The sequence below is a fragment of the Lontra canadensis genome, unplaced genomic scaffold, assembly GCF_010015895.1.
Source record: "Lontra canadensis isolate GAN:19392208 unplaced genomic scaffold, GSC_riverotter_1.0 scaffold59, whole genome shotgun sequence".
Classification (NCBI taxonomy): domain Eukaryota; kingdom Metazoa; phylum Chordata; class Mammalia; order Carnivora; family Mustelidae; genus Lontra; species Lontra canadensis.
The window spans coordinates 428,826-439,340 of record NW_022631053.1 but is presented as its reverse complement, the minus strand read 5'-3'; the positions used below and the strand labels follow the sequence as shown (position 1 = coordinate 439,340).

At 40.4% G+C, this 10,515-nt stretch overlaps 1 long non-coding RNA gene across 1 annotated transcript; it reads left to right on the top strand.

Moving 5' to 3' along the window:
* The first annotated feature begins 4,947 nt into the window (after positions 1-4,947).
* On the top strand, positions 4,948-8,607 carry LOC116878793. The gene is made up of 3 exons (XR_004384882.1): positions 4,948-5,057; positions 5,548-5,583; positions 8,494-8,607. It is a non-coding gene; the product is annotated as an uncharacterized LOC116878793 (long non-coding RNA).
* The last annotated feature ends 1,908 nt before the right edge of the window (positions 8,608-10,515 follow it).

Below are 10,515 nucleotides of genomic sequence, written 5' to 3'. Positions count from 1 at the left end.
TGATTTCAAGGGTGTTCCTAGTGTTCTGGTAGATAATTAGCTCACTTTAGGGGACTGGTTGAAACAGCATCTCCTACATCTTGCCCCTCCCTCCCTTCTTATTTTCTTAGTAAGAAAAATTATTCCAAGGCATAAGTAAATTGGCTACATTGGCTGATATATATCTATATCTAGATCTACACCTATATCCATAAATTTAGTTTAAATATTTAATTTATTTATCTATTTATTTAGAGTGAGAGTGGTGGGGAGGGGCAGTGGAAAGGGAAGAGATAGAACCTCAAGCAGACTCTGCGCTGAGCATGAAGCTGAATGCGGGGCTCGATTCTGGGACCCTGGGATTATGATCTGAGCTGAAATCAAGAGTCAGACGTTTAACCAACTGAGTCAACCAGGTGCCCATAATGTTGATTTTGCATAAAATATGTTTAAATAAAAATAGATGCCACATACTGTAGAAAATAAAAGTTATGGAAATGATCTCAGTCTAATTTTGATAGAGCACTCCTTCATTTTAGTGAAAATTTTCTTGGTATTTGTGAGCATATTTTCAGTATTTATGTGTATTGCAACTCAATTTTTAGATGCCTCTTAAAAGGAAAATGCTAAAAAAAAATAGTATTAGAAGCATTACAATGTCACTGAAATTCCCACCATTTCAGGAAAACAATGCCTGAAAACTTGTCCATGTTTATCGAGGAAGCTAATTGGATGACAAATGAGCGTCGAGCTGTGCTGGTGGAACCTTGGTGGGCGACTTGGGGTCTTACTACTGCACCTGGGAATCTGAGGCTCAGAGTCATTTGGATTTTTATGTGTCCTGTTGTGTCATTTGTCAATTTACTGCGCTTGAGTTCCAAATGCGCCCTTCAGCATATGCTCTGCCATGTGCAGAGAACTCATTCAGCATTTGCCCTTTACAGTGATGGCAATGTTCACTTTCTCAGTAGAGGGTGCTGGAGAGAGATTGTCAGAGGAAGGGGCTTCCTGTGGTTTGTAGCAGCAGCATGGTGGTCAGCAGTGTGGGTGTGGGAAATGTGAAGATGAGTCCTGCCCCAGCCACGTGGCCTGCATTTGCAGTTCTAGGGGCGCTGGCAGCCTGGTTGTGGACTGGCACTAATCTGTCTACAACCTTCTTGACCTGGGACCTGGCATCATGAAGACACGTTTCTGCACCAGTCCTGATTCACTCAGCAGACCCTGTTAGTGGCCTGGGGGTTCCCACTGAGCCACATTTCTCTCTCTCTGCAGGTCCCATGTGGTCCACTTTCACCCTGAGCCCACACCTTCTCTGCACATTAGGCCATGGGTTGCTGATTATCTCCTCTCCCCTGCACTCTGAGGGGTAGTGGGGGATGGTTATTCCCTGCTGGTCCTGCAATTATAGATCAGCTTCAGTCTGGGAATATCAGCAAAGATCTCTGCTATGCACCTTGTTGACTAAGGTCTGACCAGCAGTTTCAGAGAGAAGGCCATATATTCTACCATTGTTCTTCCTTGAGTATATTCTCAGCCCTGGGGTTCCACATGGGAATTCCTTAGAGTTAACCATGTATCAGAATTCAGTATTCTTTATATTAAAGTTCCCCTGTTTCACCCACTATGTTGTTTCTAAATCCTGAGTGGACTTTAAATGATGCACTTTGTAGTCTTTTTTTCTTCAGGAAACCAGTCATCCCTATCACTCTATCTGCTCTCTGTGCCCTACACTGGTCACATGGTGAAAGGCCTAGAGGGGGGGCTCAATACAGAAACCACGTCCTAGGTAAGACTTCAGTTTGTGTCTGATTCTATTGAGAGCCCATGAGTGGCTGGCTGGGCCGCTGGGGTTTATTCCATACTGGGTATAATCCTGGAGCCCCATTACTTTCTGATTACTTCCTTTCACACTTAAAAAAGTTTTGTTTCTGTTTCTTTTCCTTCAGAATATGTTTTGTTTTGATTTTTAAATTTTTTTATTTTTTAAAGATTTTATTTAATTATTTGACAGAGAGCAATCTGTCAGAGAGAGAGAGATCTGACACAGAGAGAGAGATCACAAGCGGACAGAGAGGCAGGCAGAGAGAGAGGGGAGAAGCAGGCTCCCTGCTGAGCAGAGAACCCGATGCGGGACTCGATCCCAGACTCAATCCCAGGACCCTGAAATCATGACCTGAGCCAAAGGCAGAGGCTCAACCCACTGATCCACCCAGGTGCTCCTGTTTTGATTTTTTAAAAATGTTAACTCTTCATCATGGTTTGACAAGTATGTGCCTCATGGCAGAAGTGGGGTTACCTCAGACCAGGACAACCCCTTGCCTCAGAGACCAGGGTGCCTTCTCAGAGATCCCTGCCACTTTTCATGATCTACCTGATAACGACCCCCCAATATGTCTTGGCAAGCAGAGTGGCTTTGGTGCCTCAGAGACTCACCCAAATAAGGAAGAGCCCTCAGGGGTATTTTTTCACTCCTTATTCTAAGTTTATACCTTTAAACAACATCTGTCCTGTCTCTCCACACCCCATCCCAGATAACAACACTTTTAATGTCTATTTTTATAAGTTTGGCTTTTTTAGAATCCGCATGTAAGTGATAACTTGCAACAGTTGTGTTTTTCTGACTTATCTCACTTAGCATAATGTGCTTAGGGTCCACCCTTGTAGTGAATGGTAGCTGTCCTTCTTCCTCATGGCTAAACTATTTATTTTACATATGTGTATATATATATATACACATACACACACACAACATCTTTCTTATCCATTCACCCATTGATGGACATGTGGTTGTTTCTATTATCTTAGCTACTTTGAATAATGCTGCAGTAAACATGGTGGGGGGCAGAAATCTCTTCAAGATCATGTTTCATTTCCTTTGGGTATATTCTGAGAAGGAGGATTGCTGGAACACAATTTATGGTTTTATGTGGAACCTTCATATTCTTTTCCATAGCAAGTGCACTAATTTACATTCCCACTAACACTGTAATGTGATTCTCTTTTCTGCACAAGCTTGCCAACACTTGTTACCTCTTGCTTTGTTGATGACAGCCATTGTAATAACTGTGAAGTGATATTTCATTGTGGTTTGACTTGTATTTCCCTGATAATTTGTAAGCACCAGAGATCTAATGCACAATATAGTGATAGGCACAATATAGACAACAATATTTTGTTACAATCATCAGACTTGCTAGGAGAGTAGAACTTAATTATTTCAACCTGTAAAAAAGAAATGATGATTATGTAACATGAGAGAGGTGGTAATTAATGTTCCAATGGCAAACATATACAATATATGAATGTATCAAATTAACATGTAGTGTACTTTAAATTTACACAGTGTTAAATATCAAGTATGTTTCTGTACAAAAGAGGAAGTAGCTGTTCTTTGCTATTCTACAGGACAGAGATTCTCCCATTGAGGGTATGTTACTGAAAGGCATACTTAGTATGAAGAAGAAATATTAGAGCCATTTAACTGCAAAGGATCATTAAGAACTTAGTGATTTCTCATCATTTCCAAGTTTTCCAAGACATGTTCAATACCTTTCATTGGAGACCTGGATGGTTTTCACACCTGGTTGAGATATGAATGTGGAGTTTTGTTTCATTGTCACATTTACTTAGCTGGGGTGTGTGACAAATAAGGGCAAGTAGTTTGACAAGTCGTGTTCAGTGTTGGGGTCTACTCAGCACCTGCAAATAGACCTATAGGAATAAGGGCCTTGATCCCACTTTTTCCCTTCCTGGGAACGCACTTTCCAAAGACATTACAGGATTCGTTCCTCAGCATCCTTTTCTAGTATCACCTTTTCTATCATGCTTTTTTTGGATAGCTTATCTAAGATTATAACTTCACTTTTTGTCTCCAGAGATACTCTCCTTTCTTCTTTCCTTTATTATTTATTAGGTCTCATCATTTTACAAACTACATACTGTTTTCCTTCCTCTGTCTTCCCTTCATTTCTTCCTTCTTTTTTTTTTTACTTTGTGATGGATGAATGCTCATAACTGCACATGTCACATAGAATTTTTATGTGCTTTGCTCCATCTTGTTTCTCTAATGTGTAGCATTCAGTATATTTTTGTTGCATGAATGCATTGATTCATGCCTGCATTAACAAATGTTCATTTTCCATTTTCTTTCTTTTTAAAACTTTTTTTTAGTTCTTTTTTAAAAAAGATTTTATTTATTCATTTGACAGATAGAGATCACAAGTAGGCAGAGAGAGGGGAGGAAGCAGGCTCCCCGCCGAGCAGAGAGCCCAATGCGGGGCTCGATCCTAGGACCCTGTGATCATGACCTGAGCCGAAGGCAGAGGCTTTAACCCACTGAGCCACCCAGGTGTCCCCCATTTTCTTTCTTTTTGACTTTGAATTTCTCCACAAGAAGTACTCAAATCCAGAGAGATCCTGTCAGTGTGGGGTCACTGTGTGTGTCAGATGAGAGTATCTACATGTATATGAAGGAGGCCGTTGCTGGAGAAAGGTACAGCCTGACCTAGGTGGATGGTTCTGAGAACAGCTGCCATTCCCTGATGATTCTGCTTTGAGGAAACCTAGAACTAAGAAAGCTGTAGTCATCCAACTTCTAATGTGTCTGAAAGAAGCACTGCAGGTTTGAGTAATCCCACAAAGCTGGCTATCAGGCCCCTCAGCTTGTCAGCAGAGTTGGTAATCATGGGGTCACCCTACCATACAAGACAGAGGGAGCCTGAAGCAAAGTTGTTCTCTGGAAAATGTTCAAATATGGGAAATTCTTGACTTAAGACCTGTGCCAGAATCAAGGGACTAGGTGATCTTTCCAAAGGGCCTCTGGCTATGCTGTTGACTCTCCAGTGGTTTCTCTGAGTACCAACATTTCCTGGCATTAACTAGCCCAGATTCTGGTCTGGCAGCCCCTGATTGGTGCCCTCTGCCTCTATAATGTCATGATGTGGCCTGCTGGAGTCAGAATCTTACCTCCTCCTGAGCTCTGACACTTTCCTATACGCGCTCTGCTAATCAATTCACCAGCATGAAGGTCTTGGCGATGCTGGTACTGGTGGCAGTTTCCACTTTCCTGGTCTCAGGCCGTAAATAAAGATACTTACATGAAAATAAGGTCTGGAGCAAGAGGACATCAAAGATATTAGTTCTGTGTCAATGTGGGTTTGGAGGGGCTTAATGTACTTGGACCCTTGTCCTCCACTCCAGTACCCTCATTCCATCTCCATTTTGCCTGATAGCTCAAGATAGATGGGACTTTCCCTTTAAGCTTTGACAAAGACAGTAAGGTTTTGCTCAGTTTTAACCTTGGAATCCACCTTTGGTGTTCGTTCAGGACAATATGTTTAAGGTCACCAGAGGTTGCTTTCAGGAAAGCAAAAATGGAGATGTATTATTTTTTTGTTTTTGTGGGGCTTGGGGGTTTCATATTATCTGTGCATCTCTCTGCCCTCAACATGTGTAGGAAAGCCCAATTTTCTTCAATCGTGAAAGCCTGCAATATGGTCCATAGTCTCTTTCCCTCTACCTGCCAAACTGGTGTTCAACTTACACCTATTTTTTCTTTTTCTCTTTCAGAGACTACAACTGATGCTTCATCTGATAGCTCTACTGGTAATTCTGCACTTACACTTCATGTCTTTTCTGTCATGACTGTCTTCCATCCCAGCTTTGTGTCAAAGCAGCCATGGAAGACAATATATAGACACTGCAAAGCAGAAGTCTGGAGAAGCAGAGTCCTGTATCTGAAGCTTATTATGAACATAGAAAATCTGCTGATTCCTTTTTTTTAATTTTTAATTTTTGTTTTTTTAAAGTAACATATAATATATTATTTGCCCCAGGGGTACAGGTCTGTGAATCATCAGGCTTACACATTCCATAGCATTCACCATAGCACATATTCTCCCCAATGTCCGTAGCCCAGCCATCCTATCCTTAGCACCCCACCCACCAGCAACTCTCAGTTTGTTTCTTGAGATTAAGAGTCTCTTATGGATTGTCTGCCTCCCAATCCCATCTTGTTTCATTTTTTTTCCTTCCCTACCCCCCACAACCCCTTGGCCTGCCTCTCAAATTCCTCATTTCAGAGAGATCATATGATAATTGCCTTTCTCTGATTGACTTATTTCACTCAGCATAATACTCTCTAATTCCACCCACATCATTGCAAATGGCAAGATTTCATTTCTTTTGATAGCTGCATAGTATTCCATTGTGTGTGTGTGTGTGTGTATATATATATATATATATATATATATATATATATATATATACACACCACATCTTCTTTATCCATTCATCTGTTGATTGCCATCTAGGTTCTTTTCATAGTTTGGCTATTGTGGACATTGTTGCTATAAACATTGGGGTGCATATACCCCTTCAGATCACTACATTTGTATCTTTAGGGTAAATACCCAGTAGTGTGATTGCTGGGTCGTGGGATAGCTCTATTTTCAACTTTTTGAGGAACCCCCATACTGTTTTCCAGAGTGGCTGCACCAGCTTGCATTCCCACCAACAGTGTAGGAGGGTTCCCCTTTCTCGGCATCCTTGCCAGCATCTGTCATTTCCTGACTTGTTAATTTTAGCCGTTCTGACTGGTGTGAGGTGGTATCTCATTGTGGTTTTGGTTTGTATTTCCCTGATGCCGAGTGATGTTGAGCACTTTTTCATGTCTGTTGGCCATCTGGATGTCTTCTTTGCAGAAATATCTATTCATGTTTTCTGCCCATTTCTTGATTGGATTATTTGTTCTTTGGGTATTGAGTTTGATAAGTTTTTTCTAGACTTTGGATGCTAGCCCTTTATCTGATATGTCATTTGTGAATATCTTCTCCCATTCTGTCAATTGTCTTTTTGTTTTGTCTGTTTTCTTAGCTGTGCAAAAGCTTTTGATCTTGATGAAGTCCCAATAGTTCATTTTTACCTTTGCTTCCCTTGCCTTTGGTGATGTTTCTAGGAAAAATTTTCTGCACCTGAGGTCAAAGAGGTTGCTGCCTGTGTTCTTTTTAAGGATTTTGATGGATTTCTGTCTTACATTGAGGTCTTTCACCCAGAAGATCTGTTGATTTCTTATACCTTATTAGAGAATATAAAATCTCTGGCATAGATTTATATAAATTGTGGATTATATAAATTGTTCTCTATGAAAAACGACAAGGGAATGTGGTCTGAATTTGTGGTCTGGTAAGCCTTTCTGATTCCCATAAAATGAAGAGTTGAATGTATGGCCAGAATATGAAAATAGGGATTAGACTCAGGATGATGGAAGAGAATGTAGATGCTGAAGGTGATGTAGAAATGCGGGCATTTGGGGCACCTGGGAGTGTGGAACAGAGACTGTGGAATGTAGGAGTAAAGTAGAAGGATGGTGTTAAGCTTTTCTCTTTGTAATGATATATATGCTGTATTTCCAGCCTGACATGTGTTTTTCTTCTGTGATCTGACACAAATGTGGACAAAACTCCCTAATATATTTTGGATTTCTCCCACAGTGATCTGTATGTCCAATACCATGTGTGTTGTGCTCATGCAGACATAAAGAAGATTTCTCTTTTTTTCTCCACACTTGGAGACCTGTGTCCTTTTGTCATAAGGGCAGGGACTACAGTCAGATCTCACACACTGTACCATATGTCCTACCTGCCATGTGAAGCCAGTGGAAAACAACATCCTCCCTTCTGAATGAGGAAAGAGAGCATGGGTAGAGTGTGGTTATGTAGAATGATTTGTCCAGTTGTTGGGTTAATGCAACTAAAAAATGTAGGGTTTGACACTAATTATTTGTCAGGAGCTCTGGCATAGGTCTAGAGAGTCATAATTGTCATAAATTTTGCCACATTACCTTTGGACAAGGGGTGATTGATGGGGAATTTGCTCACTTTAACCACTGCCAGAATAACATTAATGTCTCCTGTGACATCTAATGGCTCTCTGAGATACTTCTGTAATAGATGGAGTCCAAGTTGAACAACAGGTGAGACAAATATAATCCCCTTGGAGGTCAGAAGCTGAGGGAAGAGACTGTGCTTCATTCAAAGGAAAGAGATCCTATTGGTCTAATGTGAGATACACGATCTTATTTCTTCTCTTTTCTTGTACAATTTACTTCACCACTCACACCCATACATGCTGCTATGGAAATGAATCAGTTCAAGTTAGCCCATGGGAAGGCACCAAAGTCAGCCCACTTGGGGCTTTCTTGTTGCCTCTGAGTCTTGATCTCTGTCAATAGGAACACATATGGATTTGGTATTTTGTGTTCACCATGGCGAGAAAGTATTTGCTTATGTCTTCTCTTAGTGTCACAGTTCTTGTAGGGAAATCCAAATTCTTTCTGTTCCACAAGGCAGGGCTATGAAGAATGAGGCAAAGGAAAGTGGTTAGTCAGGATAAGGCTATGATAGAATTGTTGATATTTGCAGAGATCAATTCATACCTCCAAGTTTGGGTATGGACAAATTTTGTTCTTGTGGCAGAGTTAAGCTTCTCAGCTGGATCTTTTCCTCCTTGTTTCAGCTCCAGCTGATGATATCACTGATATTGCCACTGATTATAATGAAGTCACCGAAGACAGTGACATTGATGAGGACACCACTGAAGCTTCTGACACTGGGACCAGCATTGGTGGCCTTCTAAGGAGTAAATCCACCTGATCTGAGTTCTTTCTTTATTGGGCACCTGGGTTCCTTGGCTCTTTATTTTCTCAGTAGACTCTATTTCAGAGTGGGAGTCAGAAAGCTCTATTTTCATATTTCTCTAATTGCTTTTGGTTTTACAAATCAGTACAACTGATAGATCTCAGAGGAGGCTGAAGATTTGCAGGCCTTTGTTCAACAATTTACCTTCATGGTCTTGAAATGTTGGCATTAAATAGGAAAAATTCACCTCTAGTAAAAATGCCATTGAGAAGACCAAAGTCAGTGTCTCCTTGGGGCAGTAACTGTTTATGTGTGTGTGTTTTTTCTTTTTCTTTTTTTTTTATCAGAAAAGTTGCTGTTTCCTTGACTTTTCTAAAACTGAAGAACAGCTCTAAAATGAGAGCTTCCTTGAGGCAAAATCTTGTGAGCATTATTCAGGATATATCTGGGAATTTGGACATTCACTGAGGATCAAGACAGTACAGTATTCCTAGTCCTGGTTCATCTTTCCTGTCCTTCAACACTCATGGAACGTCAATTATGAAATTTGTTGAGTGTGGACACTTGCCAGGCATTGTAGTATATAATTCACATATCAATGTAATTTAAATCTCAGAGTCATTCTACTAAGTAAACTCTGTAAAGATGAAGAAATGGAAAACTTACAATGAAAGACTTTCCTCTGATCATATGGGAGAGATTGGATTTGTACTTAAACAGTTAAAAAATTTTTTTTAATCTTTAGCATTATTCATTTCTAGGCACATAATATTTCTTAATCCCATTACTATTATTTTTAAAATTATTAACATATATTATTTGTTTCAGGGGTACAAGTCTGTGATTTATCAGTCTTATCAATTCATAGCACTCACCATAGCACACACCTTCCCCAATGTCCGTCAGTCAGTCACCCTATCCCTCCAACTCCCTTCCCCAGCAGCAACCCTCAGTTTGTTTCCCAAGATTGAGTCTCTTATGGCTTGTCTCCTTCTCTGGTTTCATCTTGTTTCATTTTTCCCTCCCTTCCCCTATGATCCTCTGTCTCGTTTCTCAAATTCCTCATATCAGTGAGATCATATGATAATTGATGATGATGATAATTGTCTTTCTCTGATTGACTTATTTCACTTAGCATAATACCCTCTATTTCCATCCACTTCATTGTAAATGGCAAGATTTCATTTTTGATGGCTGCATAGTATTCCTTTTTATGTATACACCACATCTTTATCCATTCATCTGTTGATGGACATGTAGGATCTTTCTGGGACCCTTCTACATTGTTGGTGGGAATGCAAACTTGTGCAACCACTCTGGAAAATAGTATGAAGTTCCCTCAAAAAGTTGAAAATATAGCTATCTTATGACCCAGCAATTGCACTACAGGGTATTTACCCTAAAGATATAAATGTAGTGATCCGAAGGGGCATATGCACCCCAATGTTTATAGCAGCAATGTCCACAGTAGCCAAACGTCAAAATCTTGAGGAAATGTTTCCAGATATGGCTTAGAGTCTTTTAGTGTTGGGGTCATTGTTTTTCACCTTGCTCAAGGATGTGTAGTGGGAGCCAATGGGGGTAGAAAGGAGTATTCATCCCTTTTGAGAAGAAGGCTTGTTTGCTCTGAGTTATGATAAAGGGAAAACTAATGCATATTGGCCTACTTCCTGTTCTCCCCAAACACCAGCTTCCCTAGGCTCCTGACCAGGGCTGCCAATCCTGTTTCTTTTGGGATGAACATGTCATGTTCCTTTGACTCTATGGAATTCAGTGCCCTTTGGCATTTGTAGTCTCCTTGCAGATTACCAAGAAAGCATCCATGTTCTTCAAGCTTTTTTGAAACCCTCTTGACGATATATTTCATTCTTTTGCAGACTTCTTCAACAACTTCGGAAAA